The following is a 24,197-nucleotide window of genomic DNA, read 5'->3' as shown; positions in this document are numbered from 1 at the left end:
AAAAAATAAAAAATGGTTTCAACATATACCAAAAATTCTCAAAAGTTCTTTTTATCATTCCTCTAGCTTCTACTATTATTAGATTGTTCTATAAAGAATTACTCTATAAATTCTTTATAGAAATTAATTTTCTTGTTATACTTTGCTAAGTGCTTAGTGACTATTTTCATTGATGCAAAACGCAAATATTCACCAAGTTTTATTGTATCCTTGAAGTTTATTTGCTTGAAATTTATTTGCACACTGAATATAGGTAGGGTGAATAGAACCTTATAGATAAGATAATGGCTTGATACAAGCCTTGAAGCCTTGTCCTATTGCTTCATTTTTATGTTCGAGCTGTTGTTCATGTTCCATTTGTGTGTTCGAGATTTTTCTTACCAAAATTTCGCACTAACACAAGTTGTGTATGTAATGTGTTTAATCTCTAAATAATAAGGTGAGAAGTTGTAAATGTTTAGAAAATTGTCTAAAATTTATGAATGGGACAGCATTTTGGTAGCTATTTTTTCTTCCTTTCTCTATTGCTACCATTAGCACCAGAACTAGTCACTGCTTAGAAATTTATATGGCAAAAGCTGTAAAATTAACCCTTTACCTATTTTGCTAGAGCAGCTTATAATATATGTATATATGGGTTTTTCTGTTATGGCTTGCGTTGGATATGGTCAAGCATATGATGGGACCTCCTCTTCAAGATTAATTCAAAGTAAATATGTTTTACAATTTATCCTGTTTCTTATTGGTATGTTTAACAAACAAGTGGTCCCTTCTTACAGTTGAAATGTGATGAATAGTTACAATCTCACTTGGAAATCCAATCCACCACCTAAATTGAGATGAATAGTGGTACTTTTTCCTACATGTTAAAAAGCATTGATTGTTACCTAAAAAAGTACTAAAAAAATGAAGTCGGAAATGCCACCTTCTTTTACTTTGTTTCCATGAAAATTCTTATACAACTAACTGTAGCATGAACTATTGGAGAAATTGCAGGCATCACCTAAATGCAACCCAAAGATAAACATCTATATGTCACTTTAACAATGGTTAATTTGCATCAGATAAATGTAGTGCTTGTGGTTAGGGACACTCAATTTTCATTAGGGATGGTAATGGAAGGGTCAATACAGAATAAGCATTTACTAAAATTGTTATACTCCACTACCTGTCTCCACTTTGCTAGGCACGAATCGAGTTTTGCCCTTAAGCCACATACACACAATAAGCACATTGTTCCTAAACATATATAAGCAATTTCTGCTGATTTTTCTGATGTTATCTAAACAATTTTACATTGCTCGTGTTGCAAGCGCCTTTGAAAGCCAGACAACAACTTCATTGAATTCATTTAGAGACTAAGAACCTAGACTCCTACTCCCATTATGACATGTGGGGAACGCTCTTGATGTGCCAGTTTTACTTCAGCAAACAGCATTAAAGTCCAAAATCATCCTATGGTATGTTTTCCTTGAAAAAAGTTCACAAAATTCATTCTTGTGTTGCTTTTATGGTAAGCAAAAGCTTTGTATTATCATAGACTTAATTGCTGATTTGGTCATTGGAAAAAACAGGTGATGTGAGTCTAAATCTTTTTATTACATGGCCTACTCCCCATTCATTTCCACCTCACCATTATAAAATTAAAAAAGGTGTGAAAATAAAATAAAATAAAATAAAATAAAGAACACACAAATTTTACGTGGAAACCCTTTCGGGAAAAAAAACCACGGGTAGAGGAGAAGAAAATTCACTATGTCGAATTCGAATTAATTACAAGATGTAACACCCCTAACCCGTATCCGCTGCCAAAACAGGGTTTCGGAGCATTACTACCATTTGCAGATCACTTAAAAAAATTAAAATACTTACCGATTCAATGCATCATATTAAATAAATATATTACCATTCAATCAACAGTTTGGCACTTGTATAAGCATCAAACAACAACATTGTTAGTATACTTGCACATATCTCATATAAATTCAACATTGATATATCTATTTTCTCGACATGTCGCACTTGAGTTTAATAATAGTCTCAATTACATAATTTCCTTGTATCAACATATCAAAGATAATCATATATGTACATGTCATGAAACATATCATGCTCTTACCATTTCTTCACAAGCATATATCATTCATTTCATTATATCAATATTTTATACTTCATCATTTCCATATATTTTATGTATATTTATTCTGGTAATAGCTTATAACAAACTTAACACAAATTATATTCCATGTACTTATACTTATTTAGTTTATCCATTTTCATAATTATTTCATACAACGCTTTTGTACATATATTTCCATATGACCAGTTCTTGTAAACATTTCACACAACCATTTCATATAACCATTTGTCATCTGATACATTTTACCTGAATATCAATTGTTCAACAGATGTTATAGTGTCTCCCATCCACGGTCTTATTTATCTTTGACGTGATGCCATGGTATCTTTCAACCATGGTCTTATTCATTTCATGTCACGCTGCCATGGTATCTTTCAACCATGGTCTTATTCATTTCCCGTCATGTTGCCATGGTATCTTTCAACCATGGTCTTATTCATTTCATATCACGTTGCCATGGTATCTTTCAACCATGGTCTTACACATTTCATTTCAGAGAGCACACTCCTGCGAACCTCATCCTTACAGTGGGATTACCAGTCCAGGCTAAATCCCCTGTAATATAAACTCATAGAGTATTGTCGGGATTACCAGACCAGGCTAAATCCCCTGCAACGACAATTACTCTAATGAGCTTGGATCTGAATTACTAGTCCAGGCTAAATTCAGACCCTAATTCGGATTACCTGTCCGGGCTAAATCCATTTTACACATATTCTTCGGGAGGGCTATATCAAGATAGGATCACCCGTCCAGGCTAGATCCTTTTTACCGTCAATTCCTTTTCAGAGATCCATCGAATTTTCCTTTCATTCAACCGGGATTTCTTCTTCTTTTATCAAATTTATCAATGTTTCATAAATTTTCATACAATGAACATTCAAATCATATTCACATAAATAACATATAATCTCAAGCATTTAAGAATATAATTCAAGTTACACGAACTTACCTCATTGCTTGTTTGTGTTTATAATTTCATTAATCTGATATCTTTTCTTTTCCACGATCAAGTCTCATATTTGAGTCGTCCGGATCTTTATAAATAAATTTGATCATCATTTTCATTCATTTCATATTCTAATGCATTTAATTAATGCTCTAGGCAAAATTACCATTTTGCCCCTAAACTTTTAATTAATGACAATTTCATCCTTAGGGTCAGGAAAATAAAATTCTTGCAATTTAATCCTTATTTCCAGCTATTATTCTCATATATATTGATAACAATCCATGAATTCTATAAAATATCAGAATTTTTCATAATTTCAACACTTTTCAATTTAATCCCTAAAACCTGTTTTCCCCCGATCTTGAACTAAATTAATAGTTTCATTCAATTTTTTAATTTAAATAATAAAATAATCCATTTCATGCAATTTGGTAATTTCTAACATGTTTACAAAATTGCCCATAAAGTTTTACTTTTATTCAATTTAGTCCCTGAGCCTAAAATATGCAAATTAGCCATGCTAGATGAATATTCATACATATTTTTCCTCCTCCTCCTCTCCATTCCACATCCTTAATGTAGATAACACACTTGTAAGTAACATTATCCATAATTTTTATTATTTACTTTTATGAATATTCAAGCTGTCTATCTGCATTATAATCACTAAATTATTTATATCTGGATCTATAGAACTCCAAATTAATATCCGATAATTTTCCCTGAATTTAGACTCATATATATTCTTACCATAAAAATTTCATAATTTTTTGTTTAGCCAATAAGTACAGTTTATTCTTTAAAATTACCCCTGTTCTACTGCCTGACAGTTCTGACCCCTCTTCACCAAAAATTAATTATTTCCTCATACAGGATTCAAATGATGTTCTTGTTTGTTTATCTTAAAAATATACTCATTCAAAATTTTATAAATATAAATTTAAGCCCCTAATTATTTTTATTCAGTTTTTTATGATTTTTCAAAGTCAGAACAGGGGAACCCGAATTCATTCTGACCTTGTCTTACAAAATTCATTATATCTCAAAATTTACAAATCCATTGCTTACACTATTTCTTCTATGAGAAACTATACTCAATAATATTTAATTCCATATTTTTTTTCATCTTCTAATTCGATTTATACAATTTATGGTGATTTTTCAAAGTTAGTCTACTGTTGTTGTCCAAACTGTTTTTGTGCAAGCTATTAATTACCATGTTATAACACCCTTATTTTCTTTTTCTACACCATTTCTCATCACTTTCTCTTATTTTCTCTTCACTAACATATCAAAAACATAGGACCTTATGTAAGAAAACTCTACTATAACATTATTTCCATGCTTTGTCAATAATAACAAACTTAAAAACATATTGAAATCTTGATATACTTACCTTGTTCTATTGATACTAATCTTTAACTTGATTTTCTCTCTCCTCCAGCTTCTATTTCTTGAATCCAACTTGATATTCTAACTCCTCATGCTCTCCTTAACATTTTTGTCTCTTGGTAGCTATAGAAATTCATTTGATTTTTGGGTGAAAATGGTGAATTTTTGGTAAAAGGACCAAATTGTAAAGAAAGCAAAACTTTTTTTCTTCCTCTCTTTCTGTCACGTTAGTGCATGGGAAAATATGGATGAGAATTTCTCATCTTTCTTTCTTTATATACTAATAAAATAATAATAAAATATCTTATTAAAGTATTAATAAAATAATATTTATCTAATTAAATAATTATAAAATATCAAAATATCTCTAGCATCATTATTACTTTCTAGATTTCTCTCTCTTCCAATTGACCATTTTGCCCTTCATTATCTTTTAAAATTCCATCCTTGAGTCATCATTTAATTTGGTAAAATTGAAATTTAGTCCCTCATAGTTCTTTATCTATTCAATTTGGTCCTAATTCATCCATTTTCCTTAGTTTCTAGATCATTCCACTCTTAAATTATTTACACTATTGGTCCTTCAACTTTTTCATATTTACACTTTAACCCCTCAAATTATGAATATTTACTCTTATGCAACAAAACTTTTCTCACTTTTACAATTTAGTCTTTTCTTGAATTAATATATCATAATATACTTCTCAATATTGACATAACTCAAAATTTCCCTTTTTGTCACTTTATTTCCTTATTTTACTATATCAAGGATAATATCTTACTGTAAAAATTTTCAGGGTATTACACAAGAGGAATAGACTATGTCTATTTATAGGCTTGTAAAGCCATATTCTAGTAAGACTGAAACACCTTATTCTAATTAATATCAAATAGATGGAATTTAATAAGGTTTAAAAAACCTTATTCTAAAATAAAATAAAAAAAGTGTAATTCTATATGGATTCTTCTTTTATTTTATTTTACATTGTATTTTATTTAAATAAGGATTCGGGTCACTTAATTCTAACAATCTCCACCTTGACACAAATTCTCAATGAACAAGTTCTTCATCGTGAACTCTCAACGAACAAGTTCTCCACCTCTTCCATAAAACCCCTTAAGGGTTTAACTTCAACAATGAACACCAACCAAGTTTCAGCAATGCTCAAACTTGGTTATAGGAAGTGACTTAGTTATCATATCTGCAGGATTTTCATGTGTACTAATTTTGCTCACAACAATATCACCACGAGCAATAATATCACGAACAAAATGATACCGAACATCAATGTGTTTTATTCTCTCATGAAACATTTGATCTTTTGTAAGGAAGATTGCACTATAATTGTCACAAAATACTGTACTGATTTGAAGGTCTTCATTAAGTTCACTAAAGAGTCCCTTCAACCAAATAGCTTTTTTACAAGCCTCAGTAATCGCCATGTACTCAGCTTCAGTGGTAGACAAAGCGACTGTAGTTTGCAAAGTGGCTTTCCAACTGATTGCACAACCTCCGATTGTAAAGACATAACCTGTGAGAGATCTTCTTCTATCAAGGTCTCCAGCAAAATCAGTATCAACATACCCAATTACTCCATCTCTAGTTCTTCCAAACTGTAAGCAAACATCAGTAGTACCTCGTAAGTATCTTAAAGTCCACTGAACTGCTTTCCAGTGTTCTTTACCAGGATTCGCCATGTATCTGCTAACTGTACTGACTGCATATGATAAATCTAGACGTGAACAAACCATAGCATACATGAGAGATCCCACTGCACTAGAGTATGGAACATGTGACATGTACTCAATCTCACCATCTGATTGTGGAGACAAAGCCGATGAAAGTCTGAAATGGGCTGCTAAAGGAGTACTAACAGGCTTAGCACTCTGCATATTAAACCTGCAAAGAACTTTCTCAATGTACCCTTTCTGACTTAGGTACAATTTACTTGCTTTTCTATCTCTGAGAATCTCCATACCAAGTATTTTCTTTGCTGGTCTTAAATCTTTCATCTCAAAATCTTCACTTAGTTGGGCTTTGACCTTTCTTATTGTAACACCCCTAACCCGTATCCGTCGTCGAAACAGGGTTACAGAGTGTTACAAGTTACCAGTACTTACAAAACATTTACAAATTAATCAAAACATTACTATTCACTTTCTGAGATCATATATATATAACAACCTTTATTTGGGCCCTCGACGCCCAACATGAACATTAAAATCAAGTCGGAACTCAACTGATTTCTCATAAAATTTTTCGCTTATTTTTTTTAAAATTTTACTTGTGAACAGTACCCACACGCCCGTGTGATTAGGCCGTGTGGATTCCACACGCCCGTGTGGCTTGGGACACGGCCGTGTGGCTTGGGACACGCCCGTGTCCCTTGTCCGTGGAGCTTTCTGTTTATGACATCATCATCAATTTAGGGGCACACGGCCACATCGCACGCCCTTGTCCTAAAGTCGTGTTCCATATACGGCTGAGATACACGGCCGTGTCTCTGCCTGTGTGGTCAATATCTAAGCTATTTTCCAAGCCTTGGTCAACCTTAATCTCTTACACACTTATACAAAATCAAAAGCATATAACATAGTATTCATTTAATGATTGAACATTCTCAATTAAACTACAAACATAGCATTTGTATGTCATCATACATGTCTCTCATACTCATTTTACCTTGTCTATTATGGTACCACTTATATTTTATACCATGATTATCATCTTACCAAATATTTTCAGCTTAATCATCAAGCATTCATATTTAAAGCTAGATCATATCTTTATAAAATACCACATTTCAGATGCGCAGAATAAAATACTTGCCTTAGACATTTCAATCCAACTTCATACCCAACAAGCATCATATTGAAACTAGTCATATATATACATGTCATGATATGTATCGTTCTCATACTGTTTTCTTATAAACATATATCATTTATTTTCCTCCTCCTCCTCTCCATTCCACATCCTTAATGTATGTAACATTCTTGTAAGTACGATTTCACAATTTACATATTAATGCTCACATCAAGCTGTTCACACGAGTCATAGTCACTCAATTTTTTATAATTCGAGCTACAGAGCTCCAAATTAAGATCTGTAAATTTTTCCTGAAACTAGACTCACATATCATTCCACCATAAAATTTTCAAAATTTTTGGTTTAGCCAATTAATATATTTTATTCATTTAAGTTTCCCCTATTTCACTATCTAACAGTTATGACCTCTCTTCACTAAAAATTAATTATATCACAGTACAGAACTCGGATAATATTCTCGTTGATTTCTATTGAAAATAAACTCATTAAGAATTCTAAGAATATAAATTTGAGCCTATAATTAATTTTCTCAAATTTTTGGTGATTTTCCAAAGTCAAAACAGGGGAACCCGAATTCATTCTGACATTGTCTCACATAATTCATTATATCTCATAATTTACAGTTCAATTGCTTACATGTTTCTTCTATAAGAAACTAGACTCAATGAGATTTAATTTCATATATTATTCATCCTCTAATTCGATTTTTACAATTTATGGTGATTTTTCAAAGTTAACCTACTCCTGCTGTCCAAAGCTATTTTAGTTCAAGATGTTTATTACCTTTTTTTCTCTAAATTTAACAGGTTATACAATTCAGTCCTTGCTCAATTAGCCCATCTATTAAGCTAATTTTTCTCAATTAACATTTTATTCCATCATTATAAACTATTACACAACCTTTGAAAATCAGAATTTTAACACTAAACCTTAATTCACAACTTTTTCACAATTAGGTCCTAAAATCAATTTCTATTGAATTTACTTGATAAAATCATCAAACAACAAAATCAAAGCTTAAAATTCATTTTATTTCATTATAAAAAGCCAACACTTATAAATGATAGCTTTTAATTTTGTCCATAAAATCAAAAACTAATGAATTAAACACTTGGACCTAATTGTTAAAGTCACAAAAACATAAAAATCTCAAAGAAAAGGTCAAGAATTGAACTCACATATGTCAAAGTATGAAAAACCAGCAGTTTTCAGACCTCCCATGGCGTTTTTGCTGAAGAAATATGATGATATCTCTAGATTTTTCAATTTTGTCTTGTTTTATATGTTTAATTTGCAAAATTTCCTATTTTGCCCTTGTTTCTCCTTGTCTTTTTTTGCTGATTTTCTTGCCCAACCGTCCAGCCCATACAATTTGGGTCCAATTGCCTTTTAAATCCCTCCTTTTTAATCACTTAAACTATTTAATCACAATTTAATAAATTTCGCACTATTTTCAATTTAGTTCTTTTTAATTAATTGACTAACCAAACGTAAAATTTTCTAACAAAACTTTAATACTAACTTAATAACATTCCATAAATATTTAAAAAAATAGTTATGGCTCGGTTTATGAATCTGGGGTCTCGATACCTCGTTTTCAACCCAATTTACCTTATTAATTCTTTTAAAATCACAAAATTCACTAATTAAAAATAATTCTTTTAAGTTCGCGTTTGGCCTATAATTATTATTTGTTAAAATTTCTAAACTTACTCGTCGGATTTAGTGATCTCAAATCACTGTTTCCGACACCACTAAAAAAATTGGCTATTACACTTATCTCTCATTTATCTTTTGCTGCTATCAACATGTCATCAACATAAAGAAGTAGATACACAAAAAAACCATCACTGTTTTTCTTAAAGTAAACACAACTGTCAAAACTACTTTTTTTGAAATCATGAGAAGTTATAAAGGAATCAAACCTCTTGTACCACTGTCTTGGTGACAGTTTCAAACCGTAAAGGGACTTTTTCAACAAGCAAACATAGTCTTCTTTTTCTGAGATTGTAAAACCCTCTGGTTGTTGCATGTAAATATCCTCCTCAAGTTCTCCATGCAAAAATACAGTTTTTACATCTAACTACTCAAGATCCAAATCATGTATGGCCACAATACCAAGCAAAACTCGAATCGAACTATGCTTAACAATTGAGGAGAACACATCTGTGAAGTCCACTCCTGGAATTTGACCGTAACCCTTTGCAACAAGCCTTGCTTTATATCTGGGTTCTTCAACTCTTGGAGTCCCTTCTTTCTTTTTAAACACCCATTTACAACGAATAGCCTTTTTACCTTTAGGAAGTTTCACAAGATCCCATGTTCTGTTTTTTTGGAGTGATTCCATCTCCTCTTGCATAGCAAACATCCACTTTTCTGAGTCTTCACAGCTAACTGCCTCAGAATAATTAGATGGCTCTTGATTCGCATCTATACCTTCAGCCACATTTAAAGCATAAGCAACTAGATCAGCCTCGGCATACTACTTTGGAGGTTTAATTTCTCTTCTAGTTCTGTTTTTGACGATAGAGTATTGCGATGAAGAAGCAACTCTATTCTTAATTTTTGTACTGGCTTGAATAGTCGACTCTGTATTAATCTGATGCTCCACCTGCTTTTGATTTTCTTTATTGGAAGAGTCTTTAAGAGATAAGTTAGGTAGCATAGCAGTTTCATCAAAAACAACATCTCTGCTAATCACAACTTTTCTATTTTCAGGACACCATAACTTATACCCTTTTACACCAGCTTTATAACAAAAAAAACACATTTAATGGATCTCGGTTCTAATTTTCCATTATCAACATGAGCATACGTAGGACACCCAAAGATCTTTAAATCAGAATAATTAGCAGGATTACCAGACCATACCTCTTGTGGAGTTTTTTTCTCAATGGCAACGGATGGAGATCGATTGATCAAAAAACATGCAGTAGAGGCTGCTTCTACCCAAAACGACTTCGGTAAGTTGGTATTTGACAACATACAGCAAACCTTCTCCATGATCATTCTGTTCATTCGTTCTGCAACACCGTTTTGCTGTGGAGTATGAAAACTGTCAAATGTCTCACGATCCCTTCTGACTTGCACAATCTATTAAACTCATCAGAACAGAACTCTAAGCCATTGTCTGTGCGGAGGTATTTTATTTGTTTTCCCGTCTGTTTTTCAATTATAATTTTCCAAGACTTAAATGCGGAAAACACATCGCTTTTCTGCTTCAAGAAGAACGCCCAAACTTTTCTGGAAAAATCATCAATAAAGGTTAGCATATAATTAGCTCCACCTCTCGAAGGCACTCTAGATGGCCCCTACAGATCAGAATGAATATACTCTAACGTTCCTTTCGTGTTATGGATTCCTCTAGTGAATCGAACTCTCTTTTGCTTCCCAAAAACACAGTGCTCACAGAAATTTAGTTTGCAAATTCCTTGCCCATTAAGAAGTCCTATTTTGCTCAATTTACCATGTCATTCTCACTCATATGCCCTAGGTGCATATGCCAAAGTTTTGTAATATCATCATCTGACAAGAACGAGGAAGCGACAGCTGCATCACTAGTAACAATAGAACCTTGCAAAACATATAACTTGGCAGTCTTTCTTTGCCCTTTCATCACAACAAGGGAACCTTTGGAAATCTTTAAAACCCCATTTTCAGCTGTGTACCTGTACTCTTTTGAATCAATAGTACTCAACGAAATTAAATTTCTCTTCAATTTTGGAACATGTCTCACGTCACTAAGTGTTCTGACAACTCCATCAAACATCTTAATTTTAATTGTTCCAACACCTGCGATTTTACACAAAGTATTATTTCATATCAAAACAACACCTTCAGTGTAACAGCCCGATTCTGGGCCTAGTCGGAATAGTGGTTTCGGGACCACAAATCCGACGAGGGAAAATATGGTTATTATTATATTTTTATGATCTACAATTTCACGGAAAGTTTTCGTAAAAATTTCGTTCGAAAATTTCGACGTTTGGGCACTCAATTTAGTCAAAAGGACTAAATTGTAAATAGTGCAAAAGTTGAGTTCTATATGTAGAAGTATCTAATTGATATGAAATTTTAAATTGGAGGTCTTTATGTGGTAATTAGACCATTAGTTAGTTGATGGACAAAAATAGACATAAGAAATGAGAGGAATAGATTTTTTTTAAGTGGGGGCATATTAGTCATTTGGTAATAAAAAAAATAAAATGGGAAAAAGATGACAAAAATCATCATCTTCCTCATTAGTTGCTGCCGAAATTTGAAGGAAGCCATAGCTAAGGTTTCTTTGCTTTCTCAAGCTCATAGTAAGTGCATCCTAGCCCCATTTTTAATGTTCTTCGCATTTTTGGAATCCTCGTAACTCGGTTTAGCTTATTCTAGCAATAATTCGTGTTAGGGCTCATATTTGGAAAAATACCCATAGGTGAAATGTGTTTATTTTGCTGTTTTATGGTGGAATATGAAGCTATAAATTATGTTAAACAACTTTTGCTAAGCAATTTTAAGCGAAAACGGGTAAATAGACATAATCGGTAAAAATAATTAATATTCAAAAGTATGTGTTGGAGTGGGAATTTGATGTTTCCATAGAAGGGAAAAATGTTCAGCATATTATAAAACTTAAGAATAAGTGATGAAGTTTAATTTCCGAGCTTGGGGACAAAAGTGTAATTACGCAAAAGTTTGGGGGCAAAATTGTAATTTTTCAAAAAGTTGGGTGGTGGATTATTTTAATGAGTGTGAACATTAAATGAGTTAAATTTGCTATTATAGATCAAGAAAGACGTGAAGAGTATATCAAACGGGGAAAAGAAAAGATAGGGGAGTAAAGTGCAAAATTACGATATTTTGCACCGAGGTAAGTAAACACGTGACTTAATGTATTATTTTGATATTATTTGATATATGTTGAGATTTATTTGGAATTAAAATAAATGTTTGGCCATATCCTAAAAATGTTGTTAAATCGGGAAAGGTGGTAAAGGGTTGCAATATATGGTTTATGGGTTGAACACTCGGAATAAGCCGGAGTATGTTGTATATAAAGGGGTTGTTGTGTGCTGATTCCCCGATTCATTGGTGGTGCTATGTGCGTGATCCACCATATCTTTGAAATGTGAAAAGGGGGTTGCTATGTGCTGATTCCCCCGAGGGGTTGCTAAGTGCTGATTCCCCGGTTCATTGGTGGTGCTAAGTGCGATATCCACCATATCTTTGAAATGTGAAAGGGGGTTGCTATGTGCTGATTCCCCCGAGGGGTTGCTAAGTGCTGATTCCCCGATTCAGCGGTGGTGCTAAGTGCGAGATCCACCAATAACGGTTAACATTCCAAGTGTTCAACGAAAAAGTGTGGAAGATGAATATTTCCATATGGTGGAAAATTTTATGGGGTAAATATTGAGTTGAATACTAAATCGACCCATGTATGAGATGGGAGAAAATATCAAAAACGCAAAAGGAACGATTTAATTATAAACTGTGTTGAACAACAGTAGTTGGGTAACTTTGAAAAATCACCATAAATGGTGGAAAATGAATGGGAAGCTGAATAATATATGAAATTGAAGCTGAATGTGTCTATTTTCATATGAAAGAAATAGAATAAGCAAAAGAGTTGTATTTTTGGAGATATCTGAATTTTACTGAAACAGGGCTGGATTGATTTCGAGATCCCCTGTTCTAATTTTGGAAAATTACCAAAAATTGTAAAAAAATAATTATGGCATGAAATTTATATCCCTGGAATCCTTATTGAGTCTATTTTTATTAGAAACAAGAAAAACCATTTTTCAAATTTTTTACAGAGAGTTAAGTAAATTTTAGTGAGGAAGGGTCAGAACCGTTGGGCAGTGAAACAGGGGAAGGTTTAATGAATAAACTGTACTAATTGGCTGGGTTAAAAATTCTGAAATTTTTATGGTGAAATGGTATATGAGTCTAGTTTCAGGGAAAATTTACGAAACTCAATTTGGAGCCCTGTATCTCCAGATAAAAATAAATTAGCGACTATGACGCAGAAAAACAGCTTGCTGGAAATTGCCTAAACAATAAAGTTATTCATGAATAAGTTTATATTTTGGTGTAGTTATGGGAGTAATTACTTATTTATCATGTGTTTACTTACTAAGCTATATGTTTACTCGATTTTATTTTTCTCTTGGTTATAGTGACTTCCAACAACTCGGAAATTGGAACGAAGTCAGACAATCATCTACACTATCCTTCACATTTGGGGTATTTTACTACTAATGTTCCGAAATTTTATGGCATGTATAGACACTTTATGTAATGTGGGATCATCATGTAAATATATGTTATGGTTCCCTTTTAAATGTAGTGTTTATTAATAGTTAAACTATATGTGTGTTTATACAAATGAAATTGGTTGGTATATTGGAATGTGTTCTAAATTTGCAGGAGGTTTAAGCAAAAATAAGTAGGAATGCTGTCGAAAATTTTTAAAAATTTAGTAATACCTCATACTCTGTTCCGGTAAGGAATACGGGTAAGGGGTGTTACATTTTAGTGGTATCAGAGCTACGGTTTAGTCGGTTCTCGGACCAATAAAATACGTGTGGAAGTCAGTCTATACATGCCATAAAATTATTGTGATAGTGTGATGATTTCTGACAATTTAAAATTTTGTTTTATATAGTAAATGGATCCTAATCGAAGTATGGCAGATGATGTTGAAAGTAACACGCCGGTTCCCGCACAAGGGACCGCGCATGAAGAGAGTAGACATGAGACACATGGACAGGATGAGGCTCGAGAAGCCTTCCTCCGAATGATGAGTGATTGGTATACAGAATATGTCCGTGTAAATCCGAATGTTCCTCCTCCTCCACCCCCTCCTATTCCTCAACCGGTCCCCGTAGCTCCACGGAGTACCGAATTGGTGAGATCAAGTAAGCCACCTGTTGTTAGAATTCGAAAGCATGGGGCTGAAGATTTTAGGGCCAATGTTGATGATGATCCGGAAAAAGCCGAGTTTTGGCTTGAAAATACTATTCGGGTATTTGATGAATTATCTTGCACCCCTGAGGAATGTTTGAAATGTGCTGTGTCTTTATTGAAGGATTCGGCATACCGTTGGTGGAAAACATTAATAACGGTGGTTCCAAAAGAAAGAGTTACTTGGGACTTCTTTCAGGAAGAATTCAGAAAGAAATATGTAAGCCAACGGTTTATTGATCAGAAGCGCAAAGAGTTTCTCGGATTGAAACAGGGCCGAATGTCAGTAGCAGAATATGAACGGAAGTTTGTCCGGCTTAGTAAATATGCCCAGGAATGTGTGCCTACGGAGGCTATTATGTGTAAAAGATTTGAAGAGGGGCTAAATGAAGACATCAGATTACATGTTGGAATTTTAGAGTTAAAAGAATTTGTGGTATTAGTTGATCGGGCCTGTAAAGCTGAAGAACTGAGTAGAGAAAAGAGAAGGGCAGAGATGGAATCTCGAGATGTAAGGAAGAGGACAATGGGCAGAACATTTCAATCTCATTCGAAGAAGTTTAAAGGGATGGATCCACGACCAACTGGTTCAGTTGGGTATTCACGCAGAGACCGAGGGAGGTCGTATTCTGGAGCTACAACTCGAGCTACCTCTGTAGCAAGTGTGGGCAATGTAGGAAACACCCGGCCTGAATGTCAACAGTGTGGCAGGCGACATATTGGTGAGTGTTGGGGATTTAAACGAGCTTGTTTCAGGTGTGGTTCCCAAGAGCATTACGTAAGAGATTGCCCTGAGAGAAGAGAGGAAGAAAATTTGCCAAGAGCTAGATCGGGTGATATTGTTAGTAGAGGGAGACCGCCGAGAAATGTGGGAAGCAAAGTCAGTGGTAAAAGTGTGATGAAAGATGCAGCTGGAGGATCAGAAATTAGAGCGCCTGCCAGGACTTATGCCATACGTGCTCGAGAGGATGCCTCATCTCCCGATGTGATTACTGGTACATTTTCTCTTCATGATATAGATGTTATTGCTTTGATTGATCCCGGCTCTACTCATTCATATGTATGCATGAAATTGGTATCTAGTAAGAAATTGCCTGTTGAAAACACTGAATATGTAGTTAAAGTATCAAATCCATTAGGCAAGTATGTCTTAGTTGATAAGATTTGCAAGAATTGCCCCCTGATGATTCAAGGTCACTGTTTCCTGGCTAATTTGATGTTGTTACCATTTGATGAGTTCGATGTTATTTTGGGGATGGATTGGTTGATATTGCATGATGCCAAGGTGAATTGTAGACAGAAAATTCTTGAATTAAAGTGTGAAAATGGTGAAATTCTCCGGATTGAAACAGAGGAGCCGAATAAGTTGCCTATGGTGATTTCGCACATGTCTGCTCAGAAATACTTGAGAAAGGGATGTGAAGTTTATCTTGCTTATGTGTTGAATACTGATATAACTGGGTCGAAGCTTGAATCAGTGCCGATAGTCTGTGAATTTCCAGATGTATTTCCAGAGGAATTGCCTGGGTTACCTCCGATTAGAGAAGTTGAGTTTTCTATTGATCTGTTACCTGGTACTGCACCGATTTCTATTGCACCGTATCGAATGGCTCCGACTGAGTTGAAGGAATTAAAAGCTCAGTTACAAGAGTTGACAGATAAAGGATTTGTGAGACCGAGTTTTTCTCCTTGGGGTTCTCCTGTGTTATTTGTGAAAAAAAAAGGACGGCTCTATGAGACTTTGTATTGACTATCGTCAGCTCAATAAGGTGACCATAAAGAACAAGTATCCTTTGCCGAGAATTGATGATTTGTTTGATCAATTAAAAGGGGCAACAGTGTTCTCCAAGATCGATCTGAGGTCTGGTTACTATCAGTTGAGAGTTAAAGAGTCTGATGTGCCGAAAACCGCCTTCAGAACGAGGTATGGACACTATGAATTTCTGGTAATGCCTTTTGGGTTGACTAATGCTCCAGCTATTTTTATGGACTTGATGAACCGAATTTTTCAGCTGTACTTAGACAAGTTCGTGGTGGTGTTCATAGATGATATTTTAATCTATTCTCGGGATGAATCGGAACATGCAGAACATTTGAGAACTGTGTTGCAGATTCTGAGAGAAAAGAAATTGTATGCTAAATTCAGCAAAAGTGAGTTTTGGCTTCGTGAGGTTGGATTCTTGGGACATATAGTTTCAAGTGAAGGTATTCGGGTTGATCCAAGCAAAATTTCAGCAATTGTTGATTGGGAGCCACCAAAGAATGTGACTGAAGTTAGAAGCTTCCTGGGCTTAGCTGGGTATTACAGACGGTTTGTCAAGGGATTTTCGATGATTGCTTCTCCTATGACTAAGTTACTGCAGAAGAATGTCAAGTTTGAATGGACCGATAAATGTCAACAGAGTTTTGAAAAGTTGAAGGCATTATTGACTGAGGCGCCAGTGTTGGTGCAACCTGAGTCCGGGAAGGAGTTTGTAATTTACAGTGATGCATCGTTGAATGGCCTTGGGTGTGTGTTAATGCAAGAGGGCAAAGTAATAGCTTATGCTTCGAGACAGTTGAAACCGCATGAGAAGAATTATCCGACGCATGATTTAGAATTGGCTGCCATTGTTTTTGCTTTAAAAATTTGGCGTCATTATTTGTATGGTGAAAAGTGCCGAATCTTCACTGATCATAAGAGTTTGAAATATTTGATGAGTCAAAAAGACTTGAATTTGCGGCAACGAAGATGGCTCGAGCTAATCAAAGACTATGAGCTAGTGATTGATTATCACCCCGGGAAAGCTAATGTGGTTGCTGATGCCTTGAGCAGAAAATCTTTATTTGCTTTGAGAGCTATGGGTACGATGTTAACTTTATCTGATGATGGCTCAATGTTGGTTGAATTGAGAGCTAGACCATTATTTCTTCAGCAAATTCGGGAATCTCAAAAGAATGACAGTAAATTGCAAGCCAAGAGAGCTCAGTGTGAAGCAGGTGTTGACTCAGATTTTCAAATTGGTTCAGATGATTGCTTGATGTTCCGGGATAGAGTATGTGTACCAAGAAATGATGAGTTAATTCAGACCATTTTATGTGAGGCACATAGTGGTGACTTGTCAGTTCATCCGGGTAGTGTGAAAATGTATAATAATTTGAAGAAGTTGTATTGGTGGCCAGGCATGAAAAATGATATCTCGGAATTTGTATCAAAGTGTTTAATCTGTCAACAAGTGAAGGCTAAGCATCAAGTGCCATCGGGTTTACTTCAACCGATAACGATTCCAGAATGGAAGTGGGACAGTATCACGATGGATTTCGTGACAGGATTGCCTTTAACTCCAAAGAAGAAAGATGCTATTTGGGTAATTGTGGATAGATTGACAAAGTCAGCCCATTTTATTCCGATACGCATTGATTATTCACTTGACAGGTTGGCTGAATTATATGTTGCTGAAATAGTGAGACTACATGGGGTGCCTAAATCTATTATATCGGATAAAGATCCGAGATTTACTTCGAGGTTTTGGATAAAGTTACAGGAAGCTTTGGGTACGAAATTGAATTTCAGTACTGCATTTCATCCTCAAACTGACGGGCAATCAGAAAGGGTGATTCAAGTTCTTGAAGACATGCTCCGGTGTTGTATTTTAGAAATGAAGGACAGTTGGGAGAAATATCTACCACTGGTTGAATTTGCTTATAATAATAGTTATCAGTCAAGTATACAAATGGCACCGTATGAAGCATTATATGGGCGTAAATGTAGAACCCCTTTATATTGGACTGAACTCGGTGAGAATCGGATTCATGGAGTCGACCTGGTGAAAGAAACTGAAGAAAAGGTGAAAATAATCCGTGATTGCCTAAAAGCTGCCTCAGATCGGCAAAAGTCGTATGCGGATTTAAAGAGAAAAGAAATTGAGTTTCAAGTGGGTGATAAAGTGTTCTTGAAAGTATCCCCATGGAAGAAGATTCTGAGATTTGATCGAAAAGGCAAACTAAGTCCACGTTTTATTGGACCATATGAAGTTACCGAGAGAGTTGGCCCTGTAGCATATCGGTTAGCTTTACCGCCAGAGTTGGAAAAGATACATAATGTATTTCATGTGTCGATGTTGCGACGTTATCGTTCGGATCCTTCACATATAGTTTCCCCTACAGAGATTGAGGTTCGACCAGATATGACTTATGAAGAAGAACCCATAAAGATTTTGGCTCGGGAGATCAAACAGTTAAGAAATAAAAGTGTAGCCTTAGTGAAAGTGTTGTGGCAAAAACATGGAATGGAAGAGGCTACGTGGGAACCGGAGGAAATTATGAGGAAACAGTACCCAAACCTCTTTTCCGGTAAGATTTTCGGGGATGAAAATCCCTAAGGGGGGGAGAGTTGTAACAGCCCGATTCTGGGCCTAGTCGGAATAGTGGTTTCGGGACCACAAATCCGACGAGGGAAAATATGGTTATTATTATATTTTTATGATCTACAATTTCACGGAAAGTTTTCGTAAAAATTTCGTTCGAAAATTTCGACGTTTGGGCACTCAATTTAGTCAAAAGGACTAAATTGTAAATAGTGCAAAAGTTGAGTTCTATATGTAGAAGTATCTAATTGATATGAAATTTTAAATTGGAGGTCTTTATGTGGTAATTAGACCATTAGTTAGTTGATGGACAAAAATAGACATAAGAAATGAGAGGAATAGATTTTTTTTAAGTGGGGGCATATTAGTCATTTGGTAATAAAAAAAATAAAATGGGAAAAAGATGACAAAAATCATCATCTTCCTCATTAGTTGCTGCCGAAATTTGAAGGAAGCCATAGCTAAGGTTTCTTTGCTTTCTCAAGCTCATAGTAAGTGCATCCTAGCCCCGTTTTTAATGTTCTTCGCATTTTTGGAATCCTCGTAACTCGGTTTAGCTTATTCTAGCAATAATTCGTGTTAGGGCTCATATTTGGAAAAATACCCATAGGTGAAATGTGTTTATTTTGCTGTTTTATGGTGGAATATGAAGCTATAAATTATGTTAAACAACTTTTGCTAAGCAATTTTAAGCGAAAACGGGTAAATAGACATAATCGGTAAAAATAATTAATATTCAAAAGTATATGTTGGAGTGGGAATTTGATGTTTCCTTAGAAGGGAAAAATGTTCAGCATGTTATAAAACTTAAGAATAAGTGATGAAGTTTAATTTCCGAGCTTGGGGACAAAAGTGTAATTACGCAAAAGTTTGGGGGCAAAATTGTAATTTTCAAAAAGTTGGGTGGTGGATTATTTTAATGAGTGTGAACATTAAATGAGTTAAATTTGCTATTATAGATCAAGAAAGACGTGAAGAGTATATCAAACGGGGAAAAGAAAAGATAGGGGAGTAAAGTGCAAAATTACGATATTTTGCACCGAGGTAAGTAAACACGTGACTTAATGTATTATTTTGATATTATTTGATATATGTTGAGATTTATTTGGAATTAAAATAAATGTTTGGCCATATCCTAAAAATGTTGTTAAATCGGGAAAGGTGGTAAAGGGTTGCAATATATGGTTTATGGGTTGAACACTCGGAATAAGCCGGAGTATGTTGTATATAAAGGGGTTGCTGTGTGCTGATTCCCCGATTCATTGGTGGTGCTATGTGCGTGATCCACCATATCTTTGAAATGTGAAAAGGGGGTTGCTATGTGCTGATTCCCCCGAGGGGTTGCTAAGTGCTGATTCCCCGGTTCATTGGTGGTGCTAAGTGCGATATCCACCATATCTTTGAAATGTGAAAGGGGGTTGCTATGTGCTGATTCCCCCGAGGGGTTGCTAAGTGCTGATTCCCCGATTCAGCGGTGGTGCTAAGTGCGAGATCCACCAATAACGGTTAACATTCCAAGTGTTCAACGAAAAAGTGTGGAAGATGAATATTTCCATATGGTGGAAAATTTTATGGGGTAAATATTGAGTTGAATACTAAATCGACCCATGTATGAGATGGGAGAAAATATCAAAAACGCAAAAGGAACGATTTAATTATAAACTGTGTTGAACAACAGTAGTTGGGTAACTTTGAAAAATCACCATAAATGGTGGAAAATGAATGGGAAGCTGAATAATATATGAAATTGAAGCTGAATGTGTCTATTTTCATATGAAAGAAATAGAATAAGCAAAAGAGTTGTATTTTTGGAGATATCTGAATTTTACTGAAACAGGGCTGGATTGATTTCGAGATCCCCTGTTCTAATTTTGGAAAATTACCAAAAATTGTAAAAAAATAATTATGGCATGAAATTTATATCCCTGGAATCCTTATTGAGTCTATTTTATTAGAAACAAGAAAAACCATTTTTCAAATTTTTACAGAGAGTTAAGTAAATTTTAGTGAGGAAGGGTCAGAACCGTTGGGCAGTGAAACAGGGGAAGGTTTAATGAATAAACTGTACTAATTGGCTGGGTTAAAAATTCTGAAATTTTTATGGTGAAATGGTATATGAGTCTAGTTTCAGGGAAAATTTACAAAACTCAATTTGGAGCCCTGTAGCTGCAGATAAAAATAAATTAGCGACTATGACGCAGAAAAACAGCTTGCTGGAAATTGCCTAAACAATAAAGTTATTCATGAATAAGTTTATATTTTGGTGTAGTTATGGGAGTAATTACTTATTTATCATGTGTTTACTTACTAAGCTATATGCTTACTCGATTTTATTTTTCTCTTGGTTATAGTGACTTCCAACAACTCGGAAATTGGAACGAAGTCAGACAATCATCTACACTATCCTTCACATTTGGGGTATTTTACTACTAGTGTTCCGAAATTTTATGGCATGTATAGACACTTTATGTAATGTGGGATCATCATGTAAATATATGTTATGGTTCCCTTTTAAATGTAGTGTTTATTAATAGTTAAACTATATGTGTGTTTATACAAATGAAATTGGTTGGTATATTAGAATGTGTTCTAAATTTGCAGGAGGTTTAAGCAAAAATAAGTAGGAATGCTGTCGAAAATTTTTAAAAATTTAGTAATACCTCATACTCTGTTCCGGTAAGGAATACGGGTAAGGTGTGTTACATTCAGACACTATTTCGTAAGTTGTAAACCAATCCTGATTGGGACTCATATGGAAGGTGCAGCTTGAATCAAGTATCTATTCCTCTCTCACTTTAGAATTGTTGACGAAAACGACTAGAAATTCACCATCGCTGTAGTCTTCTACAACATCAGCTTCACCAGAATTTTCTGGTTGTTTTCCCTTTTGATTCGCAGCCTTCCTTTTAATCTTATTCTGTAGATTATAGCACTCAGATTTAATGTGCCATTTCTTCTTGCAGAAGTTACAAGTTTTACCTCTGTTTGAAGACTTTGATCTACCATTAGATTTACCGCCAGGATTCCATTCCTGTGTCCTTCCACGATTATTATCAGTATTCTGATCTTGTCTCTCAAGAACAATGAGACCCTCTCCCTGAGAGTCGGGTTTAAGCACAAAATGTTTCATCTTATCATACGAGGTTAAAGAATCATAAACCCCATCAACTGTGAGAGACTCGGGGCTATATAAAATCGTGTCTCTAAAGGTTGAATAAGACAGGGGCAACAAACAAAGTAGAATCAACCCTAGATCTTCCTTATCATACTGAACCTTCATGGCCTCCAAGTTTGAGAGAATTTCTTTAAACACTGTTAAGTGTTTGTGTACGGACACATCTTCCTCCAAACGACGAGCATAAAGACGCTGCTTCATATGCAACTTGCTTGTTAGAGTTTTGGACATACATATTTGTTCTAGCCTCTTCCATAATGCAGCAGCGGTCTTCTCTTTCATCACATCCTGCAAAATTTTGTTGGACAAATGCAGATGTAATTGTGTTAATGCCTTTCGATCCTTACGCTTCTTCTCTTCATCTGTTAAAGTCGAAGGCATTTTATCTATCCCTAGCAGGGCATCCTCCAGATCCACCTGTGCAAGAACTGCTTGCATCTGCCACAACGCATATCTAGTGTTGCGATCCAACAGTGGAATTTCATACTTCAAAGACGCTATTACCATTATCGAGATGAACAACCCGGAAGCTCTGATACCAATTTGTGAAAATAAAATAAAATAAAATAAAATAAAGAACACACAAATTTTACTTGAAAACCCTTTCGGGAAAAAAAACCACTGGCAGAAGAGAAGAAAATTCACTATGTCGAATTCGAATTAATTACAAGAGGAATAGACTATGTCTATTTATAGGCTTGTAAAACCATATTCTAGTAAAACTGAAATACCCTATTCTAATTAATATCAAATAGATGGAATTTAATAAGGTTTAAAAAATCTTATTCTAAAATAAAGTAAAAGAAGTGTAATTCTATATGGATTCTTCTTTTATTTTATTTTATCACTGTATTTTATTTAAATAAGGATTCGGGTCACTTAATTCTAATAAAAGGTTTAAAAGAATGCATTCCACATAAGCATATAACATCTAGCTTGGTGTGATTGCTTCTTTGGTTTGACCATTGGGTGTGATTGCTTCTTTGGTTTGACCATTGGAGCCCATAGTTCATCCCCTTTTTTTTTTAAAAACCCCATTTTGTCACCCCTATCATCACATATAGAAGCTCCTGATATTTTAAAGATCCCTTGACTGATAGAGGAAAATTCTAGCTATAATTCCTGAACTTACAAGGATTAACTGTGCAAAGGAAAAGATAGGGCAAAAGAGATAACTACAAAGTACAAAGCAAATATCTTACCAATTTGTTAGCATTAAAAGTATTGTGAAAATAATATGAAATACAAACATTTATCATTTCTTAAATAAAGAAATCCAACTTAAAATAATACCCCCAACAACTTTGGAGAGAGCTACTACTCGGAGCTCTCTAAAATGTCCATTATTAAAGAAGGAAAGATGCTGTTGAGCTCACATGGTCATAGATGACATTATCTCCATTAGTCCAAAGCATGTCTCACTGTGAAGTCACTCTCACTGCATTATCATTTATATATACAATAAGACCGCATTTTGCAAATAAAGGTAGGAAATGATTCGGAACTCAGTTGCCACTTTGCAAGTTATCATATCTTTTAATATGCAATTTGTGTTCCTTGCTTTTCTTTCTTGACGTCTTAGCAGCAAAGACATTAGAAAGTTTCAATGCCACATCTTCTGGGAGTCAGTACTGCACTGCCCATTTGCATAGACTATGCCTTTTCCTTGGATAATTAATTTAAACCAAATTAAATTAGTTTGCTTTCAGGTGGTTTGACTGTTTCTAATAGCTTGACTTCCCTTCATAGTTATGATCTTTCCTGTGGTTGTTTTCTGTTTACCCGTTTTCTCTGTGTTAAATATGCCCGTATTTGACATATCTGTATTCAACATTCATATTAGAGTTTGGACTGTTGAACATGTTGGAGGACTACATTAAGAAGGATTTTGAAGCTTTACGCAACATTCTGTTTTCTTAAATGAATCACTTCTTATACTTTTTTTTCCTTTTCTCGGAGTGATGTGTTAAAACTTTTTCAAATATTTATAGTATTTAATAATAATAAATGAAATAGTATAAGTAATCAATAGTTATAACTTTTGGTTATTAATCAAGAGTTATGATTATTCATATTAATGAGTTATGAATCTTAAATACAAAAAAGTGTATCACTTGATCTTTTAACAAATAAATATAACTATTCAAGTAATATTAATTGAATAGTTATGTTTATTTAAGATACTTTACTTGAATAGTTGTATCTCTTACTTTAATAGTTATATCTTTTTAAAAGATATTAATAGAATAATTATGTCTATTTAAAATATATGTGGTTATTGAGAAAGGCAAATTTAATTTGGATGATATATCAAAAGTTGTCAAAAATTCTTGTAATTCTTCCACCATCTTCTACTATTTTTAAATTGTTTTATATACAATTATTGTAGAAATTCTTTATAGAAATTG

This window comes from Gossypium hirsutum, chromosome A03, assembly GCF_007990345.1.
Source record: "Gossypium hirsutum isolate 1008001.06 chromosome A03, Gossypium_hirsutum_v2.1, whole genome shotgun sequence".
Taxonomy (NCBI): domain Eukaryota; kingdom Viridiplantae; phylum Streptophyta; class Magnoliopsida; order Malvales; family Malvaceae; genus Gossypium; species Gossypium hirsutum.
The sequence above is the reverse complement of the archived record's forward strand: the minus strand, read 5'-3'. Positions refer to the sequence as shown.